Source organism: Stylophora pistillata, chromosome 8 (genome assembly GCF_964205215.1).
Source record: "Stylophora pistillata chromosome 8, jaStyPist1.2, whole genome shotgun sequence".
Taxonomy (NCBI): Eukaryota; Metazoa; Cnidaria; class Anthozoa; order Scleractinia; family Pocilloporidae; genus Stylophora; species Stylophora pistillata.
In genome coordinates, this window is record NC_142526.1 from 8470623 (window position 1) to 8486769 (window position 16147).

Below are 16147 nucleotides of genomic sequence, written 5' to 3' on the forward strand. Positions count from 1 at the left end.
TTGAGTTAACGCTAATCGGCCCTCGAACAACTGGGCCAAGGCAAATGTAACCATAGTTAGTAGAGGGGAACACAGGAATGCGTCAACGAAGTAATGGCATAATTGCTAAAATACGGTTTCTTAGGTGGAGCCAACACGAATCGGTACTTCATTTTAAAATATTTTTCGTACTTTAGCTATTTCCGCGCTCTTAAAGCATATTTTCTGCCCTTTCTCTACAACAAAGACGAATAGGAATTGGTATCCAATATAAAATTATTTTCGTACTCCAACTGCCTCTGGGTTATCGACAAATCTTTTGAATTCCCTTTCTCTTTAACTATGACGGGAAGCCTAAAATGTAAGTGTTTTCCACCTCTATCCTTTTCATACCCTTGATTATATTTAATCGATCGTGACGATACAACGAACTGATAACAAACACTCAGTCTGAATTTCGATCACGGGAAGCCGACAGTCCTGAATCAATTCTGTATCAGTGATGAACGTTTTTTCCAAAACAAGCCTCAAGAGTCTGAACTCTACGACATAGTCTTTGTTTCTGATACTCTGAAATTACACGTCATTGTAGCTCTAAAACTTCGCAGAATTGGTGTTTGAAACTGACCAAAGCGACCAGGCTAAATCGTCACATCGAGCATAAAAATACACGAATCAAATCTGGCTTAAAGTAAAAGGATTTATCTGATGCAACGCATTTCCAAACATGTCCGCGACATTTCCAAACATGTCTGAAACACTCGATGCCCAAAATCTACCTCAACTACTACATTGCTTTACGCCAATTTAAAAAAACTGCCCTGTAGTGCCTATCGAGCACTTTCCCGAACAGAAAAAACCAAACCGAATTTCTGATTCTATTCCTTTACGACCAGAATAGTAATTGTAAAAACCCTTCCCATTTCTCACCTTTAGAGGCTAAGCTCAGCTCGATCCGCTCTATGATTTAAGATCGAAATATTGCTCATGTGGTTAGTCTTAAATATTTACGTGACTTTTGTTACGACGTGACAAGCATGACGGAAGAGGAAGTGGATGAATGATCGCATGACTAAGCTGTAACAACACGCGAACAACAGAGATAGGAATACATATAATAACATAATACGTGAGTATCTCTCTCTATAAACTGGGAGATTTTATACCACAATCGTTCTCGGTATAATCATATGATTAATTATGTATGCAAACTAATCTAAAAAGTTAAAAAATCAAAAAGAGAAAGGTAATGTATTTTTACGTCTACAGTATATCTATCACCGACTGAAGCAAATTACACCGTCAGTTTACGGCGTTAAACCCTACATTACATATATCACCGACTGAAACAAAAAAGGCCGTTAATTAACGGCGTTAATCCTATACAAGAGCCAATTAGGGCTCTTGTCCTATAGTATATACATTACCGACTGAGATGAATTACGCCGTTAGTTAACGGTGTAAAATCTTCCAGTATACTGCATTATCCAATGTTCTATCTTACGCCTTAGCTTGCTATTTCTTAGCACAGTTGCCTTGGTAGGTCTTAGCTTGAAAAGTGACGGGGTGGGTGTTTGTAAAATATTTCTCGGGGTAGTTCGACACGACAAGTCATCGATTCATAATTGGTTGTCTGAGAAGTATGACAAAAAATAGAATTAGAACTAAGTTCGTCATTCTTCGAAAATTTCGTCGATGGAAATGCTAAAAGTGGCAGAAGATAGTCAATACAATGAAAATAGAAACGATCGATTCTCGTGAGTTTGTTGTGCTACAAACACAATTTGGTTTTCTTTACATACATACATGCATACTAACTTTATTGGAACTCCCTTAAACAGGGCTTTTCAGTCATAATAAACTAACTAAACATATTTACACAAACAATTTAACCTAAAATTATTTCTTATAAAACACATTTTTAAAAAGAGTCTTAAAACTATCAATTTCTCTCACATTCTTAATATTCTCAGCTAGCCCATTCCATTCCCTTGGACCCCGGTAGTAAAACCCCCTTTGTCCCGTTGACAGTCTACATCGGGGAACCACAAAACTATTACATCCCCTTGTATTCCTAATTGTGAACTCCTGAACGTTTAACAAAAAACTTAGCTGAATAATCTAGCTGGAGCTAGACCATTTACACATTTAAATGCTAAGACCAACTTATCAAATAGAACTTTCTCTGTAACATCTAACCATCTAAGAGATCTCTGATCCCGAGAGATATGGTCAAACTTCCTTAACTCTAATACAACTCTCGCTGCAAACTTCTGCACCAACTGTAATTTGTGTAGATTATGTTTAGACGTCTCCCCCACACTGAGGAACAATAAAATGATTTGCGGAAAACAAAGCTCTCGTAGTAAACAACTCATCTACCCAAAGTTACCCATGTTCTACCACGTTAAACCTCATCTACCCTAAGTTGGCCAAGTTCTACCACGTTAACCGTCATCTACCCCAAGTACCCATGTTCTACCACGTTCAGAATGGCAAGGATGAAATCTTAAAAATTCCTTAAAATACTTTCATTAAATTCTTTTTAAAATCATTGAACGAAGCAGCGTCTCTAATGGATTTTGGAAGCTCGTTCCATGCCTTGGCTCCACGAAAGCTGAAGGATCGTTGCCCTGTGGCGAGGCAACATTTAATCAACTCCAAGCCGTTACGTGTCCTTGTAATTCGGTTATGGATCTGGGAGCGTTTCCTGAACCTCTGTGATAGATACGCAAGAGTGTCTTCATTGGGGCTTTTATACATCATGACACAGATATTAAACTTTGAGTCTATAGTTTACGTCAAGGCATCCTAATGATTTTAGTCCTTTAAAGTTGTGATTGTATTTCTTCAGGTCGAGGAACATTCTTGCTGCAAAGTTTTGAACAAAAATGTTTTTCTCTGAGTTATTACTTCATACTATGGAGCGATAGAATAGTTTATTAAAGACAAAAGCGTAAAGTAGTACGATAGTTTTCTTATCAAGCAGGTTTTTTATGCGATTAATCATGATTAACTTGAAGATACAGCTTGAAGAAATTTTGTTGATGTGGTCATTGTGATTCAAACTATTGTCGAGGTAGACTCCAAGGTCCTATGCCGAGGTGACAGGTTCAATGTTCTTACTCACGAGAGTTACGGTTTTTTTTTCCAGCAAACAAAAGAGTATACCCTTGATAATTGAGCATCGTTAGTTATTGCTCACTGCACCCCTAAAAGTGTAAGTAATTTTGTTGGACTCCTTTCTCTTCACACTTTCTGCTCTGAACTTCAACCATCGTTCCAGCTTTCTATTCGTTACCACCACTCAAATTAACTTCAGATCTTGTTTTTTATAAGTGACCTGAAGGAATCAAACCCTCAATCTCTGACCGTCCTTTCTTCACCGGCAGTGCCCTAGCAGTGTATCGTCTGAACCTTTGTACCATGCAATTTTATCAAATATTTGAGACAATACGCGTGTTCTAATACGTTAATAGGTGTGTCTAAACGAGAGCATGTAAACACGGTTGTGAGGTATCGCTTTCTACGTTCCCTCAGGAGTATTTTATAACAGCAACAGAGGATTTTTCCCTCTGTGTTTACACAGCCTAATCCAAACACTCGGGGGGGATGGGAGGACTCCACGAATCGTCAAAGAGTCCTGGTTGAACAAAACAGGTGAATATAGTTGGTTCAAGAGGTCAACCTATTCACGTCTTTAGTGGAGTGTCCCAAAGCAGGGTGTATGAACAGCCTCCACCGGACTAGACGAAGTTCATCGCCAGATGGGTACAAATGGCGATGCTCTAAGGACAGTTGCAGTGGAAGGGTATCGATACGCCATAATCGATGGCTTTACGACAGTAGAGTTTCCATTAACAAGCTATTAACCCTGTGGTACACTTAGGCACATAATTTTTCAACTTCTCAAGCAGTGCACGAAACCTCAGTCGACGGCGAAACAACACTAACAGAAATGGTGGTAGACTGCGGGTATTAATTAACAAGAATGTCGTTGGTATTATTCCAAATGAGGGCTGCGTTTGTTATTCCTAAAATGTTTTTGCAAAGGCGGGACAGCTTCGCATTTTCTCTGTTTCAAGGTTTGACTTTATAAACTAACAAGTATGTCCTTTCTCCATTAACAACAGCAAAACGCTCACTAAAAATAGTTATTCTTAATCATTTCGTCCAAGACCATATGCTCATTTCGATTTCTCTTTATTGTCGCGAACAAATACATAAACTGAAACTTGGCTTAATAACTTGGATAATAATTATTTACGTCATCAATGCACATAACTGACCCGACCATAAAAGCTATACGCCTCTAATAATATACATAAAAATTAAATTGTTTTCAATTTCGTATAATATGCCTATTTCCTTTTTTTTTTTTCAAATTCACCCAAAACAATTCTTTAATAGGGCATGGTGTCATATATGAAGACTTTTCTAACACTCGCTAAGCATATAATAGATCTGAGTTTGCAAACTTTCACATTCTTGCGAAATTTAAAGTTACTGACCTTCCCCTTCCATTTTGGTGCTTTAGTTTTCGAAATTGCAAACAAATGTTGCTTACAAAAAGCAAAATATAACTTGTAAAATATTTGGGTATCATCCAGGTCATTTCAAAATTGACCCTAGCGTTAAACTTAGTAAAAACAAATCCGGACTCTTAGCCCTGTAAAACTAAGTTTGTGCTCTATGCATCCTTCACCTGACTGCAGGTAAAGGCGTGTGAGGAATTCCTTAAAGTTACGGACCATGTTCTGCCATATGATAGGTAGTCTTTACAAATATAAAAATTATCTATAGTTATGTCAAACCCACCAACTGTTAAGTATCATAATGTCCTTTTCAAATAAGTTCTGTAAAACCAGAACAACCGTAAATATTTCTTGGAGCCGAAAGATGTAAAATGTGCTTTATTGGAAGGGCAAGTTCGCAATTCAGTCAAAGAATTGAAGTAAATGAAAGGTTACCCAAACGACTAACGACATCAATAGAAATAGAAGGCAACAAAGGCCTCTGACACTCTGTGCTCAGTTTAGGAACTACCGCAATGACTGAAGTATTATAATATTTCTAAGGATACATAAATTTCCAAATAATACACCTAAAAAAAGCGCCAATAATTTCATCAACCTTACAATTGTGTCCTCTGACGATAGTTAATAACATAATGGTTGCCACTCCACGTTACAAAATATCGCCTTTGGCAATACAAATTTTAACTTTCATATTTTAATTCCACGTTGAGAGTTTCTATCTCATCTTGGGCATGGCTGTTTACTTACCCATTTTAAATTTCAAGTAATATCTTTTAGGATTCATAACATATTATCATCTTCATCGTCGGTTTTCTCGGCTTCATCTTCAGGTTTCTTGTCAAAAAAACTTTTTCCAGGCTCATTTTCTAGGTAGAAAGAAAGTTTCAAAAGTTAAAACGTCTACATAGTTAGCATAAAACGTAAGCTGGCTTTAAACTCTTAAAACCCATACCAGATTTTCTAGGCAGGAAGGCGCAAAGATTACCGCTATTACAACTGGATTGCTTGCTAATTCATACTGTCAACGTTAGAATCGCATAATTGAATAAAATCTCGCATTCTGATTGGGTATTACGCATGGATGCGAATTGAATGCGAGGCTAAGTAATATTGTTTCGTATCTCTTGGTTCTCGCTCAAAATGAAAAACAAAGATATCAATGCTGGTTTTTTTTTCCCGTATTGTTATTGAATTACGCGATTCAAGGAAAATCCATTTCCTGACGAGGAAATTCGGCGCTAAATCATGATTCCACATCGTCAAGTTATGAAGTTTCCCATAACATGCCGCAATGAAACTTCTGAGGTTCGGCCTGCCAAAACATCTTTTTCTTGGCTTATGTCTACAAGTTGTGGCAGCTGATATTATTTATGTTTGACAGTTGGGTCTGAAGCATTTCTCTTCCCCCCCCTCCCCCCTCTCCCGAGTGTAATGAAGAACTTGTGACATATAGATATATAGTTTTCCTATATATCACAAGTTCTCCATTACACTCGGGAGAGGGGGGAGGGGGGGGAAGAGAAATGCTTCAGACCCAACTGTCAAACATAATTAATATCAGCTGTCACAACTTGTAGACATAAGCCTTTCTTGAAACGATTTGATAGCACACGTGATGCAAAAAATACCGGGGAGTAAATTCATGCTCAGTTATTTAAATGAATCAGAAAACGACCTCTCGAAGAGTCAGTCAACTTTCGTGCACATTTGCCGGGAAACATGTATTTAAAACATTTTTGGTAACTGTCGCACCTTAGCAATGAAAGTACAGAATAGTGCACCTAAGTATACTGATGTCGAAACAAAGCTTTTTGCTTCCGCGTCAAAGCCAATTCAGTTTCTTTTTCTGATAAAAGGTCCTTAAGCCACCGAAGTATCTTTCGTTGGTGTGGATGAGGCTTTTTGGTCAGAACTTTTGTCCATCTTTAGATATACCTCGGAATAATATGGATATATCAACAAAGTTGAAATGGTAAATTGGCCACCGTAATGATTACAAAAGCTGACGTTTCGAGCGTTAGCCCTTCGTCGGAGCGAATCTTTTTTTAAGGGCCAGAAGGCCTTCGCCATTAGGAATGACAGTGTAAAGAGACGTAATGTCCATGGTGAAAAGAAGTTTGTTTTTGCCAAGGAAATTAAAGTCTCGAAAAACTTGAAGAGCGTGTTGGCTGTCTTTAATATATGATGGTAAAGTTTTGACGATTGGAGCCATAATTTTGTCTAGATAGCTGGAGATAAGTTCGGTAGGGCAACTGCAAGCCGAGACAATGGGCCGACCCGGGTTGTTAGGTTTGTGAATTTTAGGTAAAAAGTAAATACGAGAAGTTCTAGGAGTGGTTGTGATGAGATTCTTTGCTGTGGCTGGCAATTCTTGTTTAGTTATGAGTTGGTTGATCGTATTCTTGACGGAGTTTTGATTGCTGGCAGTGAGGTCTTTGTCGATCTTTTGATAAAAAGAGGTGTCAGAAAGTTGCCGCAAAGCTTCTTTTTGGTAGAGGTCGGTGCGCCAAACAACGACTGAGCCGCCCTTATCGGCCGCTTTGATAACTATGTCTTTGCGTTTTCTAAGACTTTTTAGAGCCGACCACTCTTCAGAAGAGAGATTAGAAAATTTGGTAATACGTTTGAAATTGAGTTTGTTGATATCGTGGCGGCATTTTTTGATAAAAAAGTCTAATGATGCGAATTGGCCCTCTGGGGGAGTCTATTTAGACTTTCGAGTCTGAAGTGTTTCGAAAGTGTCTTTGTTCGAGGTGTTAGAATCATCCTCTTTGTTGTGAAAAAAGGCTTTTAATTGAACGCGGCGAAGGAATTTTTCTACGTCTTGTTTAATTGAGAATTCGTCCGTTGTTTTAGAAATGGGAACGAAATTTAAGCCCTTACTGAGGACGGATTTTTCTGAATCGGAAAGTGAGAGGTTTTCTGGAATGCTAACTACAGTTTTGAGGTTTTCTGGTGATAAGTGGTTAGCGATTTGGGGACCGATAAGTTGGTCAAGTTTTTGGGCTTTAATTTGGTTTAAATGATTGAAAAGTTTGGAATTAGTTTTCTGAATTTTGGCGCGGATAGATTTTAATAAAACTGCTGGACAGATTTTGGAAAGTTCAGAGCGGCAATGTAGGATTTGTTCGGTGAGGCGATTACGTTTTTGGCACATAGCTGTAATGGTGATTCTCATGATGTTACGTGAAAAAGAATTTTGGGCGCATTGAATTTGGTGGTGGTATTGTTTGGTGAATGAAGATGCATGAAAATTGGAGCGAAAAGGCAACGACCGATGAAGTTTATGTGGCTACAAAACCTAGTTTTGGCGAAAGTGAAAATGGCTAAACGGAATGCTAGATCTTTACTAATAGGGGGAAAAGGGAAAAGATAACTTACGATTTCCTGGCGTAGCTCCTTTGTGAGTTTCTTAAGGCTTGGCATGGTCCGCTGTTCTGAATGCTGTGGATTGAAAAATGCTAAGACAAAAGTTAGTAGTCGCAGCAATCAAAATACAAATGAATAAAGGCTGATAGTTTCGAAAGAAACTGTTTGGGGCTGCGTCGGTGGGAGTAACGAAATAATTTGGATATATCAACAAAGTTGAAATGGTAAATTGGCCACCGTAATGATTACAAAAGCTGACGTTTCGAGCGTTAGCCCTTCGTCGATTAACTATGGTCGGAGCTAACGCTCGAAACGTCAGCTTTTGTAATCATTACGATGGCCAATTTACCATTTCAACTTTGTTGATATATCCAAATTATTTCGTTACTCCCACCGACGCAGCCCCAAAAAGTTTCTTTCGAAACTATCAGCCTTTAGATATACCTCGTCAGGAGGAAAACAGGCTCCTTTTGTATTTATGATCTGGGACACTAAAGTTAATCCCCGTAGCAAATATTAAGAAAATTATATCATTATTTTTGTATAGCTTTATGCCCAGAAGGGTGAAGAGGATATTGTGATTATTTAGCTTCAAAGTTGCGTACCGAATTTCCCCGAATAACTTCTCACGCTCAAATAAACGCCCCTCTCAGCTTCTTCCCACACTTTCTGAAATAGTAAGGAAACAAAGGAAAACTGTTTCTGTTGCCATTTTATTTAGAAATTTTTAAGGTTTAACTATAGCGGGGCCAGTATAGGTTGATAGTTTCTGAATAAGCGCCCCCTCTATTAAGTGCCCTCCTTCCAATGAGCACTCTTACTTTTAGCCGAAATTTTAAAGAGGGGCCTGGGCGCTAATTCGAGCAAAAACAGGATGATAAGAAGTTAAATTTACTTACTCGGAATGAGGCCCTCGGAAATAGCTTGGAAATGCGATTTACTTAAACCGTCATCTCCCGTAATCAGAAGTGGTTCTCCCATCTTCACACCAGCGACATCGACAACATCGTCGGTGTCTTCCCTGTCAATCAGTTGCAAAGCACCGGGAGATGGATAAAGCATACAATGTTCTCTGCAATTAAGCTTGAGGTTCAAGAGTTCTACAAGCTTGGCTACGAATGCAATTGATTCATTTTGGATCCCGCTACATTTAAGGCTGATAAGGCATAAGATCTCATCAGATGCATAGTCTTCGTGAATCCTTTCAGAGGAGATTTCTACGTAAGAAAAGGCATCTTCAGTGTCTCTGCAGGAACCAGCAGCACAGCGTAGGTCCAGAAGAATCTTCTTCACATTCTGCAAACAAATGCATTTTTAAGTGCCCTCGAAGTGGTTTATTCTATAACAAAACTTTTAAATGTGAACGTCTTAAGAATCTCGGCAGGATATTTGCAAAAAAAAAACAAAAAAAAACAAAAAAAAAAAAAACCTAACACTAACTAACAACAATAACGACAACATCAATAACAAAAACCAAAAATGCAACAAAAAAATCAGAAAGTACCCCAAAAATATCATTAAAAATTATCAGAATCCTTCAAGTCCCGTGGCCAAATCAGACTTTTGAGAACCTGATGCGCATTATTTAAAAAAAAATTGACTCCTTGATCACTTCTGCCCTATATGAAATTATACATACTCCTATGTGCGAACAGTTCTAATGTTTCACAACCTCTTTCTTGGGATCTATAAGTTTCTAGACAGCGAGATATTCCAAATCGAAGTAAAACATAATTAGAGAAAGCCGCCTGCTCACCTGTCGCGGCCGTTTCGTGTTCCCTTGAAAGACAAATTCATCTACCACTTGAACGTACTTGACAATTGAACCAACTTGGACATTTTCTGCTTTCACCTCCTCATCCTCCCAGGTACCTATGAGATCTTTCGTCACCAGTTGATAAGGTTCACCCACACCGGATCCTTCTTCATTGATCTTCCTCCCATAAATAAGGCTAGTAGCACCACTAAGGTGAGTGTTTGATATTTCAACGACTACGCAGTGACCTTATTTGGCATTGTCTGCAGCTGTTAATGTCAGTCTGTTCATACGTTGCCTGAGAGGTATAAAATCGTGATGCATTATGGAAAATTCACCAGGTTATTCTTCCATAATGCAAGGCTTAAACTGTTCACATCTCGGGATAAGATGTAAACAGTTTAAGCCAAGCTCAACATCTTTCGTTGACTCTTTTCCACGTTTGGCTTCTTCAACGATGTCTCTCGGATTAGTCATCTCTGTTTGCGTCGTAAACTTCTTTCCAGGCCTTTTAGGCAAACTACGTTATTCCATTTGACGTACCTGTTTATGTTCAATATTGAGGATAAATATGGTTGATTAGAAAATGCGAAATTCCTACTACAAAATTAAATTTCTTCCGAGGAGCAACCAAACATACCCTGGCATCAGCTTCGAACTTTCTCCTAAAACTAAGCCGCTTCTCTTTTTCCAGCCCTTCTTCTTCGCCCTGGAAAAATAATTAAAAACACTCCTGGGCTCAACAGTTTCACTTAAGAAACTAAAGTTAATGCAGCTTCGCAATAGCAGATTCTGAAGAAAGAGTGGATTTGAAAAGCTACTATTTCAAGCAAGAAAGCAATGCCTCTCACAATAACAACAGAATGCCGGAGACAGAGCAATATTTGAAGCTCAACCATTATCCTCTACGGCCTAAAATTAATCTAAATTCAAATCCGTAAATCTGCCCCGGCTTCAACCGACTATTCTTTTTATAGAGTTTGATACTTGGAAAATAATCTTAATTATCCCCATAAATGAAACAACACAATGACCCTACTGATAAGGCTTTAACGTCTCCCTTTTAAAGCTAACTACGAATGATAATCTGAACACATGTACGAGAATGACATCTTCGTGAATTCAAGAATGCATTCATCTGAACAGCAACTATCTTAAAGAAAGAAAACACAATACGAAGATACGTGAGGATGCATTTCCTTTAGAGAAAAGTACCTGAATGCAGTAAAATATCCCCATGAGCCAACTGCACTCAGCAGGTCTTCGTGGCAAGAGAATACCAGGAGTATTTTGTGCGCAGAATTTATGTCACTGGGCGAACAGGGCACCTTAAATGAAAAAAAAATTACGATAACCCTAACAAAATACTGAGTTTTCCACATGTCTTTTCAAGAAAAGCAGCAACAATAATCTTTACACACCATGCCAATAACGTCTTAAGATGTACAGCACCGAGTTTAAAGGAACTATGAACTGCCATAAAAGGTCTGATTTAGAACTTTGACTAAACTTTACATGAAAAATACAATTACAATATAATTGAACTTAATACGTACCGATGGCATGATCGTGACCCAGCAAAATCCTTCGAGCTTCAAAAATTCAAAAAAAAAAATTAGACCACGAACAGTACCATCTTTTCGGCCAAGTCCATTGCGCGAGTCAAAAAAATTCATTTAAAAAAAATTAATGTTAGCGTGCTGCGGGAACTATTGGAGTGAAGCCGATGCGCCGCGGGAGCTCCATGAGTGAGCGCTATCTGACTCTTCGAGCGACAAACCCGATATGTATTATGGCTGAAAAATGAAAACTGAACTTGGATTGCTTTTTGAAACGGTGACCATCATATCAAAATATAGGTGTTCATTTCCAAAAGGCACTATTAAATAGATACCCTAGTCCCAGAGGTTCTCTTCTCTCTACCGGAGTACGAGAGCTCGGCGCAAAGCGCCGACTAACGAGCTGCAAAGCAGCGAGCGGAGAGAACCTCTGGTCAAGAGCTTTGAGAATCTCATTTTCATGCCACCAAGCCTCGGGTAACAGCCATCAATCACGCCCCTTTCCGACAACCAATCAGAGGTATTTTACCCCCAGAGGTATTTTAGTACTTTACTCTGGTAGGACAGGACTCAGGAAAGCGTTGAAAGGTTTTCAGCAATGCTATCCGTTTAAAAATCTGACCACCGGTAGGCCATAGGGTAGGCCACAGGGTAGGGCCATGACCTAGGCCACCTGTTGTCCACACCCCGTCACAGAACATAAGTAGAGAACAAGATAAACTTGGCTTCATTCGATTTGCGTTTTCCTTGACAAAAAAGATCTAAGGTTGATTGCTTTCGCTTTTGACCTCGCAGGTCATTAATTTTCGCAATTTCGTACTGATAGTCACCTACGATGACTACTTTTTCCCAGTTTCCTGCTCGCACTAATAATGCATTCAGGTATCGAAATCCAATATGGCGGACAACACGGATGTTCCGAAAACACACACTGACCCCCAGTCCATGGACCCCCCTACGGACCTGGTTCACGAACCCCTGTACGGAGCGGTCCTCGGATCCTCTATGGACCCCCCTTTACGGACCCCCCATGAAAAGACAATAATAACAATGACAACTTATAGAGATTTGACTTACCGTAGTTTTTTTGTTCGTGATGGCGAAATTTTGACTGTTAATATTCCAAACATTACCGTGGCAGTAAAAGGAGGAAAAAAAGCTGACTAAAAAGTAAAAAAAAAAAAAAAAAAATGAAAAGACCGATAACTTAGCTAACTTGTGAATATATACCCTTCGGCATTCGCTGCCACTGACTGCCTCCGCCATTTTGTTCGGCTCATTCCCCTGCGTGTTCATTAACTCGTCCCAGTCTTCCACAATATGACATTCCTTCTCTTCTCTCTCGTGCAACCATGGATGACTGGTGAGCTTTTGAATTCAATCACCTTTGTTCTTTTGTTTTATTGTGACATCTACATCTAAAACAGTTTACAAATATATGTTCTTTCTTTAGCAGTAATTTCGTCTATGAAATTATGTCAAGTGACGAGGTGAGTTGAATTTGTTATACTTCAATGAGCAAGTCAAATCTCTATAAGTTGTCATTGTTATTATTCTTTATATGTCTTTATACTCGTCATCTGTGACAGTATTCTCAGCTGGCGCAGATCTCTTTTGACAACTACCATTCAGAGCACCTGTTGATGTGCTGCCGAACACTTCCAATGCTTTTCCCCATCAGAAATTCTTCTCTTGAATCGCTCCAAAGCCTTATCCCTCCCTTTACAATAGAAACCCACGACGGCTTTCAACACACTGGACATGACGAGATGTGATGTAAGCCGTTGTCAGTAGTGACTAAGTCAAAAGGTTGGAATAACGTTGCGTGCTGCGTGGCGTGGCCACTGACCAGAACAGATTAGTTTTCAAATAGGTTTAGATTAAGTTATCTCTTTTCAAACAAAAACTATTAAAATTTAAAAAAAAATGAGAATATTTTCAAACTGTCAGTTTAAGTAAAACATAGTAAACATTGCTATAAAGTGAGTATATATGGAGGGCTGGAAACTGGTTTACCAGTTTAAAGATCTTTTAATGACCTATTAGATCTTCAACTGCACGCAGCAAGGAGCGAGTATAGAGAAAGTGGCGAGACCCGAAACATCTTGAAGGCACGTGAGGGTAAGCATTGAACTGCTATTTTGACGGTTGACGGTAAAAATTTATTTACTTTTTAGACAACTGACCTTTAAATATTAGGTCCTCTGACGGCGGACGGTTAAACCCCTATGAGGCCTTTTAATGGTGCGTCGTCTGGACTTTTGTATTGTGCGTGTTTATCAAATATTGAGATGAAAAGAGTGTTCTCATTGGCCGATAAGCGTGTCTGGATGAGATTATGCAAACATTTCTAAGACGTCACACTTTCTATAATATTCCAGGAATATTTTATAACAGCAAAAGAGGATTTTTTTTCCTGTGTTAACACAGCCTCATCTCAACACCAAGGATTGTGAGTAATAAAAATAAAAAAAAAGCGCGAGGTTCAGTCGAGACTTTGCACAACTTTCTCGTATTCTCCCAATCCCTGTCGTGTTTAGATGGAATGATAACACAAAAAACCTTCTCCTTTGCTTGATTGTTCTATCTATGGTTCAATTTTTAATTTCAAACTATATTTTTAAAGCCTCATTCCTTTAGCAAAACATTTACTTATAAGAAATTTCCTCCCCTAAATCGAATGTTTTCATTTTCAAGATATGAACAAAGAAATTGTTTGCAGACGCCATTGCTGCATAAAACATCTATCTTACCATCTCATTTTCAATCACTTGCCACCCAAAATGGCTGCAATGGAGTTTGATTTCCTCAAATTGTTTCAAATCCTGTTTAAACAAGACAGATGGGTACAGTTGGTTCAAGAGGACAACCTGCTCCCGTCTTCAGTATGGTGTCACAACGCAGGGTGTATGAATTCCTTGTGCTGGACTAGACAAAGTTCACTTCGAGATAGATATGAATGGCGATGCTCCAGGAGCAGCTGATATGGAATACCATTGATACGCCATAATTCTTGGTTTTATGGCACTAGGCTTTCATTTTGACAAACTATCAACCCTGCAACATACGCTTCGGCTCAAATTTTGCAACTTCTCAAGCATGAAACTTCATCTAATGACGAAACAAAACCAACAGAAACGGTGGTAAATCGCGGGTATCAATAAACTAGAATGGTTTTGGTATCATTCAAAAACATGGGCATGCTACGCATGCAGGAGTTGTTTTTTTTGGATACGTAGGTTGAAATGGGACACGATATAACTGATGTTGGTGTCTTAATAACTGTTGGCAAAAATAAACTGCATTGGTACAACGCTTCCTGCAGTCCCCTCCACAGCCCTCATTTAAACTTGTCACGCAACGCTATCCCTCTCTCCAACATTGCATGACGAGACTAAACAACAACCTGCTCGTAGGTTAAAATTGTGCTTATTGCCGTTCCTTCGTCAGAGACAAAGTCCTAGTTATTATTCTGACCATTAAGGGCCAGAATCAGACATTCTGTTTGGTTTTTCCTGTGCAAGAAAATTCACAATAGCGTGCAGTTTTTAATTGGCGTAAAGTAATGTGGTGGCATATCCAGGGAACGAGGTTGAGTTTTGGCATCGAGTGTCAGTCAGATTTGAAGTACTGGCCGCGCAGCAACGATAAGCTTGTTACAGTTTATACTCATCTTTCGAGTGAACTTAAATATATTTATTTAAAGTACAAACCTAATACTGTGAATCACTACTATTATTAACGTACTAATGAAAACAACAATCCTTGGGAACAGTAATACAACCATCTTATGTAAACGTTGGCGATTGAAACCATACGTAAACAAATATTGCGAACAAAACAATTGTACTTTTCTGACCAAAAAAGGAAAACTTGTGGAAGTCACTGTCACATACCTTTAATTTTAATCAGCCAAAAAACTTGAGGTCTATAGAATGCCTTCTGTGATATATCGTTCCGAGGCAACCAAAAAATTGAAAGGTTTGTTATTAGAAGTAAGCAAGAGAAGTCCTTGTAAATAACGTCATCGCGTTCAAATACAACTTTTTAGTGAGTGATCCCGCCTTTCCTCCGGCGATTTTAGCAATTCCAAATTGTCATGGATGGCATCAACTTTTTCCGAAGTCTTAGTCTCCATAACTCTCCATGTTAACAAACCATGAAAAACACTCGACAGCGATTTTGCTAAATTAGCAAAGCCCTCAATTCGAACCAATTCAATTCAATCCGCTGATCCACAAATCCGGCCCAAATACAGGCTCCATATAGCTTCTTGTTCAGTAACAGATGGTTGCCTCAAAATACTCTTCCATATAATTTTGCAGTGGAAAGCTCTATTTTATCTCTTACAGCCTCTGGACAAAGATATTTTCCGGTCTCCGTTCTTTGGAACAAGTAAAAGTAGATTGAACCAAGAGAAAGTATCATTCTTCAAAAGATAATAAGGTGGGCTACTTGATTGGTTGTTGCCTATCTGGACTTTGCCCTTTGCGTGCGAAATACGGGATGAAATGCAGGTTGTTTACAGGAAATTGACACGCAATGGGGTGAAGTCCAGGTTAGCCATAAGCGAATTTTATTGGTAGAAAACGTCTAAGCACGTGAGAGTTGCGTGGAAAATTAACCGACCGTACCATTCTGTCCCTTGTGAAATATTTTTCATTGAGGTAGATTATGTCATAAAATTTGCGTTGTTTACTGGAAAATGGCATTTCATGATCTAAAAAAATCTAATCCATACTGGCGAGTACAAGTAACACGGAATTGTAACGGGAAAGTATCGTTTAAGCAATATTTAATTAATGGAAGACTTTTAGAAGCAAAGAAACCGATATGTAACATGGCAGTGGACGCAGAAAGTAAATGTAACTTGGTGGTCGTTTCAACCGCTGCTAAAAGAACAACCATATGGCAAAAAAAAGATTATCAATCAAATATGATTTACG

General features: G+C 38.7%; 1 pseudogene across 1 annotated transcript in view; it reads right to left on the reverse strand.

Annotated features, from left to right (window-relative positions):
* Nucleotides 1–9526: 9526 nt before the first annotated feature.
* Nucleotides 9527–16147, reverse strand: part of LOC148724797 (uncharacterized) — a 57549-nt pseudogene continuing 50928 nt past the window's right edge. The window contains exons 26-29 of the transcript XR_015991087.1: nucleotides 11199–11234; nucleotides 10858–10970; nucleotides 10283–10351; nucleotides 9527–10162 (exon numbers count right to left, since the gene is read on the reverse strand). The product of XR_015991087.1 is annotated as an uncharacterized LOC148724797 (transcript). The remainder of the gene's footprint in view (nucleotides 10163–10282; nucleotides 10352–10857; nucleotides 10971–11198; nucleotides 11235–16147) is intronic.